Consider the following 13149-nt stretch of genomic DNA (forward strand, 5'->3'; position numbering starts at 1 on the left):
CGTTACAATTAACTGTCAGTTTTGCGTCGGATTCGAAAATCTAAACTCACAGGAGATCGACCATAAGGTGCCCGAGGCAGCAATAGACCCTTGGAGACAGGTCGGCCGGAGGACGATGTATTGAATAGCGACGGGATTTGTGTGTTCCATCGTCATTAACAGGCTCTGAACGTTACAATTAACTGTCAGTTTTGCGTCGGATTCGAAAATCTAGACTCACAGGAGATGGACCATAAGGTGCCCGAGGCAGCAATAGACCATTGGAGACAGGTCGGCCGGAGGACGATGTATTGAATCGCGACGCGATTTGTGTGTTCCATTGTCATTAAGAGGCTCTGAACGTTACAATTAACTGTCAGTTTTGCGTCGGATTCGAAAATCTAGACTCACAGGAGATGGACCATAAGGTGCCCGAGGCAGCAATAGACCCTTGGAGACAGGTCGGCCGGAGGACGATGTATTGAATCGCGACGGGATTTTTGTGTTCCATCGTCATTAACAGGCTCTGAACCTTACAATTAACTGTCAGTTTGGCGTCGGATTCGAAAATCTAGACTCACAAGACATCGACCATAAGGTGCCCGAGGCAGCAATAGACCCTTGGAGACACGTCGGCCGGAGGACGATGTATTGAATCGCGACGGGATTTGTGTGTTCCATCGTCATTAACAGGCTCTGAACGTTACAATTAACTGTCAGTTTTGCGTCGGATTCGAAAATCTAGACTCACAGGAGATCGACCATAAGGTGCCCGAGGCAGCAATAGACACTTGGAGGCAGGTCGGCCGGAGGACGATGTATTGAATCGCGACGCGATTTGTGTGTTCCATCGTCATTAACAGGCTCTGAACGTTACAATTAACCGTCAGTTTTGCGTCGGATTCGAAAATCTAGACTCACAGGAGATCGACCATAATGTGCCCGAGGCAGCAATAGACCCTTGGAGACAGGTCGGCCGGAGGACGATGTATTGAATCGCGACGCAATGTGTGTGTTCCATCGTCATGAACAGGCTCTGAACCTTACAATTAACTGTCAGATTTGCGTCGGATTCGAAAATCTAGACTCACAGGAGATCGACCATAAGGTGCCCGAGGCAGCAATAGACCCTTGGAGACAGGTCGGCCGGAGGACGATGTATTGAATCGCGACGCGATTTGTGTGTTCCATCGTCATTAACAGGCTCTGAACGTTACAATTAACTGTCAGTTTTGCGTCGGATTCGAAAATCTAGACTCACAGCAGATCGACCATAAGGTGCCCGAGGCAGCAATAGACCCTTGGAGACAGGTCGGCCGGAGGACGATGTATTGAATCGCGACGGGATTTGTGTGTTCCATCGTCATTATCAGGCTCTGAACGTTACAATTAACTGTCAGTTTGGAGTCGGATTCGAAAATCTAGACTCAAAGGAGATCGACCATAAGGTGTCCGAGGCAGCAATAGACCCTTGGAGACAGGTCGGCCGGAGGACGATGTATTGAATCGCGACGGGATTTGTGTGTTCCATCGTCATTAACAGGCTCTGAACGTTACAATTAACTGCGTCGGTTTCGAAAATCTAGACTCACAGGAGATCGACCATAAGGTGCCCGAGGCAGCAATAGTCCCTTGGAATCAAGTCGGCCGGAGGACGATGTATTGAATCGCGACGCGATTTGTGTGTTCCATTGCCATTAAGAGGCTCTGAGCCTTACAATTAACTGTCAGTTTTGCGTCGGATTCGAAAATCAAGACTCACAGGAGAACGACCATACGGTGTCCGAGGCAGCACTAGACCCTTGGAGACAAGTCGGCTGGAGGACGATGTATTGAATCGCGACGCAATTTGTGTGTTCCATCGTCATTAACAGGCTTTGAACGTTACAATTAACAGTCAGTTTTTTGTCGGATTGAAAATCTAGACTCACAGGAGGTCGACCATAAGGTGCCCGAGGCAGCAATAGACCCTTGGAGACAGGTCGGCCGGAGGACGATGTATTGAATCGCGACGCGATTTGTGTGTTCCATTGTCATTAAGAGGCCCTGAACCTTACAATTAACTGTCAGTTTTGCGTCGGATTCGAAAATCTAGACTCACAGGAGAACGACCATAAGGTGCCCGAGGCAGCACTAGACCCTTGGAGACAGGTCGGCTGGAGGACGATGTATTGAATCGCGACGCGATTTGTGTGTTCCATCGTCATTAACAGGCTCTGAACGTTACAATTAACTGTCAGTTTTGCGTCGGATTCGAAAATCTAGACTGACAGGAGAACGACCATAAGGTGCCCGAGGCAGCAATAGACCCTTGGAGACAGGTCGGCCGGAGGACGATGTATTGAATCGCGACGCGATTTGTGTGTTCCATTGTCATTAAGAGGCTCTGAACGTTACAATTAACTGTCAGTTTTGCGTCGGATTCGAAAATCTAGACTCACAGGAGATGGACCATAAGGTGCCCGAGGCAGCAATAGACCCTTGGAGACAGGTCGGCCGGAGGACGATGTATTGAATCGCGACGGGATTTTTGTGTTCCATCGTCATTAACAGGCTCTGAACGTTACAATTAACTGTCAGTTTGGCGTCGGATTCGAAAATCTAGACTCACAAGACATCGACCATAAGGTGCCCGAGGCAGCAATAGACCCTTGGAGACACGTCGGCCGGAGGACGATGTATTGAATCGCGACGGGATTTGTGTGTTCCATCGTCATTAACAGGCTCTGAACGTTACAATTAACTGTCAGTTTTGCGTCGGATTCGAAAATCTAGACTCACAGGAGATCGACCATAAGGTGCCCGAGGCAGCAATAGACACTTGGAGGCAGGTCGGCCGGAGGACGATGTATTGAATCGCGACGCGATTTGTGTGTTCCATCGTCATTAACAGGCTCTGAACGTTACAATTAACCGTCAGTTTTGCGTCGGATTCGAAAATCTAGACTCACAAGAGATCGACCATAATGTGCCCGAGGCAGCAATAGACCCTTGGAGACAGGTCGGCCGGAGGACGATGTATTGAATCGCGACGCAATGTGTGTGTTCCATCGTCATGAACAGGCTCTGAACCTTACAATTAACTGTCAGATTTGCGTCGGATTCGAAAATCTAGACTCACAGGAGATCGACCATAAGGTGCCCGAGGCAGCAATAGACCCTTGGAGACAGGTCGGCCGGAGGACGATGTATTGAATCGCGACGGGATTTGTGTGTTCCATCGTCATTAACAGGCTCTGAATGTTACAATTAACTGTCAGTTTTGCGTCGGATTCGAAAATCTAGACTCACAGGAGATCGACCATAATGTGCCCGAGGCAGCAATAGACCCTTGGAGACCGGTCGGCCGGAGGACGATGTATTGAATCGCGACGCAATGTGTGTGTTCCATCGTCATGAACAGGCTCTGAACCTTACAATTAACTGTCAGATTTGCGTCGGATTCGAAAATCTAGACTCACAGGAGATCGACCATAAGGTGCCCGAGGCAGCAATAGACCCTTGGAGACAGGTCGGCCGGAGGACGATGTATTGAATCGCGACGCGATTTGTGTGTTCCATCGTCATTAACAGGCTCTGAACGTTACAATTAACTGTCAGTTTTGCGTCGGATTCGAAAATCTAGACTCACAGGAGATCGACCATAAGGTGCCCGAGGCAGCAATAGACCCTTGGAGACAGGTCGGCCGGAGGACGATGTATTGAATCGCGACGGGATTTGTGTGTTCCATCGTCATTATCAGGCTCTGAACGTTACAATTAACTGTCAGTTTGGAGTCGGATTCGAAAATCTAGACTCAAAGGAGATCGACCATAAGGTGCCCGAGGCAGCAATAGACCCTTGGAGACAGGTCGGCCGGAGGACGATGTATTGAATCGCGACGGGATTTGTGTGTTCCATCGTCATTAACAGGCTCTGAACGTTACAATTAACTGCGTCGGTTTCGAAAATCTAGACTCACAGGAGATCGACCATAAGGTGCCCGAGGCAGCAATAGTCCCTTGGAATCAAGTCGGCCGGAGGACGATGTATTGAATCGCGACGCGATTTGTGTGTTCCATTGCCATTAAGAGGCTCTGAGCCTTACAATTAACTGTCAGTTTTGCGTCGGATTCGAAAATCAAGACTCACAGTAGAACGACCATACGGTGTCCGAGGCAGCACTAGACCCTTGGAGACAAGTCGGCTGGAGGACGATGTATTGAATCGCGACGCAATTTGTGTGTTCCATCGTCATTAACAGGCTTTGAACGTTACAATTAACAGTCAGTTTTTTGTCGGATTGAAAATCTAGACTCACAGGAGGTCGACCATAAGGTGCCCGAGGCAGCAATAGACCCTTGGAGACAGGTCGGCCGGAGGACGACGTATTGTATTGCGACGCGATTTGTGTGTTCCATTGTAATTAAGAGGCTGTGAACCTTACAATTAACTGTAAGTTTTGCGTCGGATTCGAAAATCTAGACTCACAGGAGATCGACCATAAGGTGCCCGAGGCAGCACTAGACCCTTGGAGACAGGTCGGCCGGAGGAGGATGTATTGAATCGCGACGGGATTTGTGTGTTCCATCGTCATTAACAGGCTCTGGACGTTACAATTAACTGTCAGTTTTGCGTCCGATTCGAAAATCTAGACTCACAGGAGATCGACCATAAGGTGCCCGAGGCAGCAATAGACCCTTGGAGACAGGTCGGCCGGAGGACGATGTATTGAATCGCGACGCGATTTGTGTGTTCCATTGTCATTAAGAGGCCCTGAACCTTACAATTAACTGTCAGTTTTGCGTCGGATTCGAAAATCTAGACTCACAGGAGAACGACCATAAGGTGCCCGAGGCAGCACTAGACCCTTGGAGACAGGTCGGCTGGAGGACGATGTATTGAATCGCGACGCGATTTGTGTGTTCCATCGTCATTAACAGGCTCTGAACGTTACAATTAACTGTCAGTTTTGCGTCGGATTCGAAAATCTAGACTGACAGGAGAACGACCATAAGGTGCCCGAGGCAGCAATAGACCCTTGGAGACAGGTCGGCCGGAGGACGATGTATTGAATCGCGACGCGATTTGTGTGTTCCATTGTCATTAAGAGGCTCTGAACGTTACAATTAACTGTCAGTTTTGCGTCGGATTCGAAAATCTAGACTCACAGGAGATGGACCATAAGGTGCCCGAGGCAGCAATAGACCCTTGGAGACAGGTCGGCCGGAGGACGATGTATTGAATCGCGACGGGATTTTTGTGTTCCATCGTCATTAACAGGCTCTGAACGTTACAATTAACTGTCAGTTTGGCGTCGGATTCGAAAATCTAGACTCACAAGACATCGACCATAAGGTGCCCGAGGCAGCAATAGACCCTTGGAGACACGTCGGCCGGAGGACGATGTATTGAATCGCGACGGGATTTGTGTGTTCCATCGTCATTAACAGGCTCTGAACGTTACAATTAACTGTCAGTTTTGCGTCGGATTCGAAAATCTAGACTCACAGGAGATCGACCATAAGGTGCCCGAAGCAGCAATAGACCCTTGGAGACAGATCGGCCGGAGGAGGATGTATTGAATCGCGACGCGATTTGTGTGTTCCATCGTCATTATCAGGCTCTGAACGTTACAATTAACTGTCAGTTTGGAGTCGGATTCGAAAATCTAGACTCAAAGGAGATCGACCATAAGGTGCCCGAGGCAGCAATAGTCCCTTGGAATCAAGTCGGCCGGAGGACGATGTATTGAATCGCGACGCGATTTGTGTGTTCCATTGCCATTAAGAGGCTCTGAGCCTTACAATTAACTGTCAGTTTTGCGTCGGATTCGAAAATCAAGACTCACAGTAGAACGACCATACGGTGTCCGAGGCAGCACTAGACCCTTGGAGACAAGTCGGCTGGAGGACGATGTATTGAATCGCGACGCAATTTGTGTGTTCCATCGTCATTAACAGGCTTTGAACGTTACAATTAACAGTCAGTTTTTTGTCGGATTGAAAATCTAGACTCACAGGAGGTCGACCATAAGGTGCCCGAGGCAGCAATAGACCCTTGGAGACAGGTCGGCCGGAGGACGACGTATTGTATTGCGACGCGATTTGTGTGTTCCATTGTAATTAAGAGGCTGTGAACCTTACAATTAACTGTAAGTTTTGCGTCGGATTCGAAAATCTAGACTCACAGGAGATCGACCATAAGGTGCCCGAGGCAGCACTAGACCCTTGGAGACAGGTCGGCCGGAGGAGGATGTATTGAATCGCGACGGGATTTGTGTGTTCCATCGTCATTAACAGGCTCTGGACGTTACAATTAACTGTCAGTTTTGCGTCCGATTCGAAAATCTAGACTCACAGGAGATCGACCATAAGGTGCCCGAGGCAGCAATAGACCCTTGGAGACAGGTCGGCCGGAGGACGATGTATTGAATCGCGACGCGATTTGTGTGCTCCATTGTCATTAAGAGGCCCTGAACCTTACAATTAACTGTCAGTTTTGCGTCGGATTCGAAAATCTAGACTCACAGGAGAACGACCATAAGGTGCCCGAGGCAGCACTAGACCCTTGGAGACAGGTCGGCTGGAGGACGATGTATTGAATCGCGACGCGATTTGTGTGTTCCATCGTCATTAACAGGCTCTGAACGTTACAATTAACTGTCAGTTTTGCGTCGGATTCGAAAATCTAGACTGACAGGAGAACGACCATAAGGTGCCCGAGGCAGCAATAGACCCTTGGAGACAGGTCGGCCGGAGGACGATGTATTGAATCGCGACGCGATTTGTGTGTTCCATTGTCATTAAGAGGCTCTGAACGTTACAATTAACTGTCAGTTTTGCGTCGGATTCGAAAATCTAGACTCACAGGAGATGGACCATAAGGTGCCCGAGGCAGCAATAGACCCTTGGAGACAGGTCGGCCGGAGGACGATGTATTGAATCGCGACGGGATTTTTGTGTTCCATCGTCATTAACAGGCTCTGAACGTTACAATTAACTGTCAGTTTGGCGTCGGATTCGAAAATCTAGACTCACAAGACATCGACCATAAGGTGCCCGAGGCAGCAATAGACCCTTGTAGACACGTCGGCCGGAGGACGATGTATTGAATCGCGACGGGATTTGTGTGTTCCATCGTCATTAACAGGCTCTGAACGTTACAATTAACTGTCAGTTTTGCGTCGGATTCGAAAATCTAGACTCACAGGAGATCGACCATAAGGTGCCCGAGGCAGCAATAGACACTTGGAGGCAGGTCGGCCGGAGGACGATGTATTGAATCGCGACGCGATTTGTGTGTTCCATCGTCATTAACAGGCTCTGAACGTTACAATTAACTGTCAGTTTTGCGTCGGATTCGAAAATCTAGACTCACAGGAGATCGACCATAAGGTGCCCGAGGCAGCAATAGACCCTTGGAGACAGGTCGGCCGGAGGACGATGTATTGAATCGCGACGCGATTTGTGTGTTCCATCGTCATTAACAGGCTCTGAACGTTACAATTAACTGTCAGTTTTGCGTCGGATTCGAAAATCTAGACTCACAGGAGATCGACCATAAGGTGCCCGAGGCAGCAATAGACCCTTGGAGACAGGTCGGCCGGAGGACGATGTATTGAATCGCGACGGGATTTGTGTGTTCCATCGTCATTATCAGGCTCTGAACGTTACAATTAACTGTCAGTTTGGAGTCGGATTCGAAAATCTAGACTCAAAGGAGATCGACCATAAGGTGCCCGAGGCAGCAATAGACCCTTGGAGACAGGTCGGCCGGAGGACGATGTATTGAATCGCGACGGGATTTGTGTGTTCCATCGTCATTAACAGGCTCTGAACGTTACAATTAACTGCGTCGGTTTCGAAAATCTAGACTCACAGGAGATCGACCATAAGGTGCCCGAGGCAGCAATAGTCCCTTGGAATCAAGTCGGCCGGAGGACGATGTATTGAATCGCGACGCGATTTGTGTGTTCCATTGCCATTAAGAGGCTCTGAGCCTTACAATTAACTGTCAGTTTTGCGTCGGATTCGAAAATCAAGACTCACAGTAGAACGACCATACGGTGTCCGAGGCAGCACTAGACCCTTGGAGACAAGTCGGCTGGAGGACGATGTATTGAATCGCGACGCAATTTGTGTGTTCCATCGTCATTAACAGGCTTTGAACGTTACAATTAACAGTCAGTTTTTTGTCGGATTGAAAATCTAGACTCACAGGAGGTCGACCATAAGGTGCCCGAGGCAGCAATAGACCCTTGGAGACAGGTCGGCCGGAGGACGACGTATTGTATTGCGACGCGATTTGTGTGTTCCATTGTAATTAAGAGGCTGTGAACCTTACAATTAACTGTAAGTTTTGCGTCGGATTCGAAAATCTAGACTCACAGGAGATCGACCATAAGGTGCCCGAGGCAGCACTAGACCCTTGGAGACAGGTCGGCCGGAGGAGGATGTATTGAATCGCGACGGGATTTGTGTGTTCCATCGTCATTAACAGGCTCTGGACGTTACAATTAACTGTCAGTTTTGCGTCCGATTCGAAAATCTAGACTCACAGGAGATCGACCATAAGGTGCCCGAGGCAGCAATAGACCCTTGGAGACAGGTCGGCCGGAGGACGATGTATTGAATCGCGACGCGATTTGTGTGTTCCATTGTCATTAAGAGGCCCTGAACCTTTCAATTAACTGTCAGTTTTGCGTCGGATTCGAAAATCTAGACTCACAGGAGAACGACCATAAGGTGCCCGAGGCAGCACTAGACCCTTGGAGACAGGTCGGCTGGAGGACGATGTATTGAATCGCGACGCGATTTGTGTGTTCCATCGTCATTAACAGGCTCTGAACGTTACAATTAACTGTCAGTTTTGCGTCGGATTCGAAAATCTAGACTGACAGGAGAACGACCATAAGGTGCCCGAGGCAGCAATAGACCCTTGGAGACAGGTCGGCCGGAGGACGATGTATTGAATCGCGACGCGATTTGTGTGTTCCATTGTCATTAAGAGGCTCTGAACGTTACAATTAACTGTCAGTTTTGCGTCGGATTCGAAAATCTAGACTCACAGGAGATGGACCATAAGGTGCCCGAGGCAGCAATAGACCCTTGGAGACAGGTCGGCCGGAGGACGATGTATTGAATCGCGACGGGATTTTTGTGTTCCATCGTCATTAACAGGCTCTGAACGTTACAATTAACTGTCAGTTTGGCGTCGGATTCGAAAATCTAGACTCACAAGACATCGACCATAAGGTGCCCGAGGCAGCAATAGACCCTTGGAGACACGTCGGCCGGAGGACGATGTATTGAATCGCGACGGGATTTGTGTGTTCCATCGTCATTAACAGGCTCTGAACGTTACAATTAACTGTCAGTTTTGCGTCGGATTCGAAAATCTAGACTCACAGGAGATCGACCATAAGGTGCCCGAAGCAGCAATAGACCCTTGGAGACAGATCGGCCGGAGGAGGATGTATTGAATCGCGACGCGATTTGTGTGTTCCATCGTCATTATCAGGCTCTGAACGTTACAATTAACTGTCAGTTTGGAGTCGGATTCGAAAATCTAGACTCAAAGGAGATCGACCATAAGGTGCCCGAGGCAGCAATAGTCCCTTGGAATCAAGTCGGCCGGAGGACGATGTATTGAATCGCGACGCGATTTGTGTGTTCCATTGCCATTAAGAGGCTCTGAGCCTTACAATTAACTGTCAGTTTTGCGTCGGATTCGAAAATCAAGACTCACAGTAGAACGACCATACGGTGTCCGAGGCAGCACTAGACCCTTGGAGACAAGTCGGCTGGAGGACGATGTATTGAATCGCGACGCAATTTGTGTGTTCCATCGTCATTAACAGGCTTTGAACGTTACAATTAACAGTCAGTTTTTTGTCGGATTGAAAATCTAGACTCACAGGAGATCGACCATAAGGTGCCCGAGGCAGCAATAGACCCTTGGAGACAGGTCGGCCGGAGGACGATGTATTGAATCGCGACGCGATTTGTGTGCTCCATTGTCATTAAGAGGCCCTGAACCTTACAATTAACTGTCAGTTTTGCGTCGGATTCGAAAATCTAGACTCACAGGAGAACGACCATAAGGTGCCCGAGGCAGCACTAGACCCTTGGAGACAGGTCGGCTGGAGGACGATGTATTGAATCGCGACGCGATTTGTGTGTTCCATCGTCATTAACAGGCTCTGAACGTTACAATTAACTGTCAGTTTTGCGTCGGATTCGAAAATCTAGACTGACAGGAGAACGACCATAAGGTGCCCGAGGCAGCAATAGACCCTTGGAGACAGGTCGGCCGGAGGACGATGTATTGAATCGCGACGCGATTTGTGTGTTCCATTGTCATTAAGAGGCTCTGAACGTTACAATTAACTGTCAGTTTTGCGTCGGATTCGAAAATCTAGACTCACAGGAGATGGACCATAAGGTGCCCGAGGCAGCAATAGACCCTTGGAGACAGGTCGGCCGGAGGACGATGTATTGAATCGCGACGGGATTTTTGTGTTCCATCGTCATTAACAGGCTCTGAACCTTACAATTAACTGTCAGTTTGGCGTCGGATTCGAAAATCTAGACTCACAAGACATCGACCATAAGGTGCCCGAGGCAGCAATAGACCCTTGTAGACACGTCGGCCGGAGGACGATGTATTGAATCGCGACGGGATTTGTGTGTTCCATCGTCATTAACAGGCTCTGAACGTTACAATTAACTGTCAGTTTTGCGTCGGATTCGAAAATCTAGACTCACAGGAGATCGACCATAAGGTGCCCGAGGCAGCAATAGACACTTGGAGGCAGGTCGGCCGGAGGACGATGTATTGAATCGCGACGCGATTTGTGTGTTCCATCGTCATTAACAGGCTCTGAACGTTACAATTAACTGTCAGTTTTGCGTCGGATTCGAAAATCTAGACTCACAGGAGATCGACCATAAGGTGCCCGAGGCAGCAATAGACCCTTGGAGACAGGTCGGCCGGAGGACGATGTATTGAATCGCGACGCAATTTGTGTGTTCCATCGTCATGAACAGGCTCTGAACGTTACAATTAACTGTCAGTTTTGCGTCGGATTCGAAAATCTAGACTCACAGGAGATCGACCATAAGGTGCCCGAGGCAGCAATAGACCCTTGGAGACAGGTCGGCCGGAGGACGATGTATTGAATCGCGACGCGATTTGTGTGTTCCATCGTCATTAACAGGCTCTGAACGTTACAATTAACCGTCAGTTTTGTGTCGCATTCGAAAATCTAGACTCACAGGAGATCGACCATAAGGTGCCCGAGGCAGCACTAGACCCTTGGAGTCAAGTCGGCTGGAGGACGATGTATTGAATCGCGACGCGATTTGTGTGTTCCATCGTCATTAACAGGCTCTGAACGTTACAATCAACTGTCAGTTTTGCGCCGGATTCGAAAATCTAGACTCACAGGAGAACGACCATAAGGTGCCCGAGGCAGCAATAGACCCTTGGAGACAGGTCGGCCGGAGGACGATGTATTGAATCGCGACGCAATGTGTGTGTTCCATCGTCATGAACAGGCTCTGAACCTTACAATTAACTGTCAGATTTGCGTCGGATTCGAAAATCTAGACTCACAGGAGATCGACCATAAGGTGACCGAGGCAGCAATAGACCCTTGGAGACAGGTCGGCCGGAGGACGATGTATTGAATCGCGACGCGATTTGTGTGTTCCATCGTCATTAACAGGCTCTGAACGTTACAATTAACTGTCAGTTTTGCGTCGGATTCGAAAATCTAGACTCACAGGAGATCGACCATAAGGTGCCCGAGGCAGCAATAGACCCTTGGAGACAGGTCGGCCGGAGGACGATGTATTGAATCGCGACGGGATTTGTGTGTTCCATCGTCATTATCAGGCTCTGAACGTTACAATTAACTGTCAGTTTGGAGTCGGATTCGAAAATCTAGACTCAAAGGAGATCGACCATAAGGTGCCCGAGGCAGCAATAGACCCTTGGAGACAGGTCGGCCGGAGGACGATGTATTGAATCGCGACGGGATTTGTGTGTTCCATCGTCATTAACAGGCTCTGAACGTTACAATTAACTGCGTCGGTTTCGAAAATCTAGACTCACAGGAGATCGACCATAAGGTGCCCGAGGCAGCAATAGTCCCTTGGAATCAAGTCGGCCGGAGGACGATGTATTGAATCGCGACGCGATTTGTGTGTTCCATTGCCATTAAGAGGCTCTGAGCCTTACAATTAACTGTCAGTTTTGCGTCGGATTCGAAAATCAAGACTCACAGTAGAACGACCATACGGTGTCCGAGGCAGCACTAGACCCTTGGAGACAAGTCGGCTGGAGGACGATGTATTGAATCGCGACGCAATTTGTGTGTTCCATCGTCATTAACAGGCTTTGAACGTTACAATTAACAGTCAGTTTTTTGTCGGATTGAAAATCTAGACTCACAGGAGGTCGACCATAAGGTGCCCGAGGCAGCAATAGACCCTTGGAGACAGGTCGGCCGGAGGACGACGTATTGTATTGCGACGCGATTTGTGTGTTCCATTGTAATTAAGAGGCTGTGAACCTTACAATTAACTGTAAGTTTTGCGTCGGATTCGAAAATCTAGACTCACAGGAGATCGACCATAAGGTGCCCGAGGCAGCACTAGACCCTTGGAGACAGGTCGGCCGGAGGAGGATGTATTGAATCGCGACGGGATTTGTGTGTTCCATCGTCATTAACAGGCTCTGGACGTTACAATTAACTGTCAGTTTTGCGTCCGATTCGAAAATCTAGACTCACATTAGATCGACCATAAGGTGCCCGAGGCAGCAATAGACCCTTGGAGACAGGTCGGCCGGAGGACGATGTATTGAATCGCGACGCGATTTGTGTGTTCCATTGTCATTAAGAGGCCCTGAACCTTACAATTAACTGTCAGTTTTGCGTCGGATTCGAAAATCTAGACTCACAGGAGAACGACCATAAGGTGCCCGAGGCAGCACTAGACCCTTGGAGACAGGTCGGCTGGAGGACGATGTATTGAATCGCGACGCGATTTGTGTGTTCCATCGTCATTAACAGGCTCTGAACGTTACAATTAACTGTCAGTTTTGCGTCGGATTCGAAAATCTAGACTGACAGGAGAACGACCATAAGGTGCCCGAGGCAGCAATAGACCCTTGGAGACAGG

Source organism: Schistocerca nitens, chromosome 8 (genome assembly GCF_023898315.1).
Source record: "Schistocerca nitens isolate TAMUIC-IGC-003100 chromosome 8, iqSchNite1.1, whole genome shotgun sequence".
Lineage (NCBI taxonomy): Eukaryota > Metazoa > Arthropoda > Insecta > Orthoptera > Acrididae > Schistocerca > Schistocerca nitens.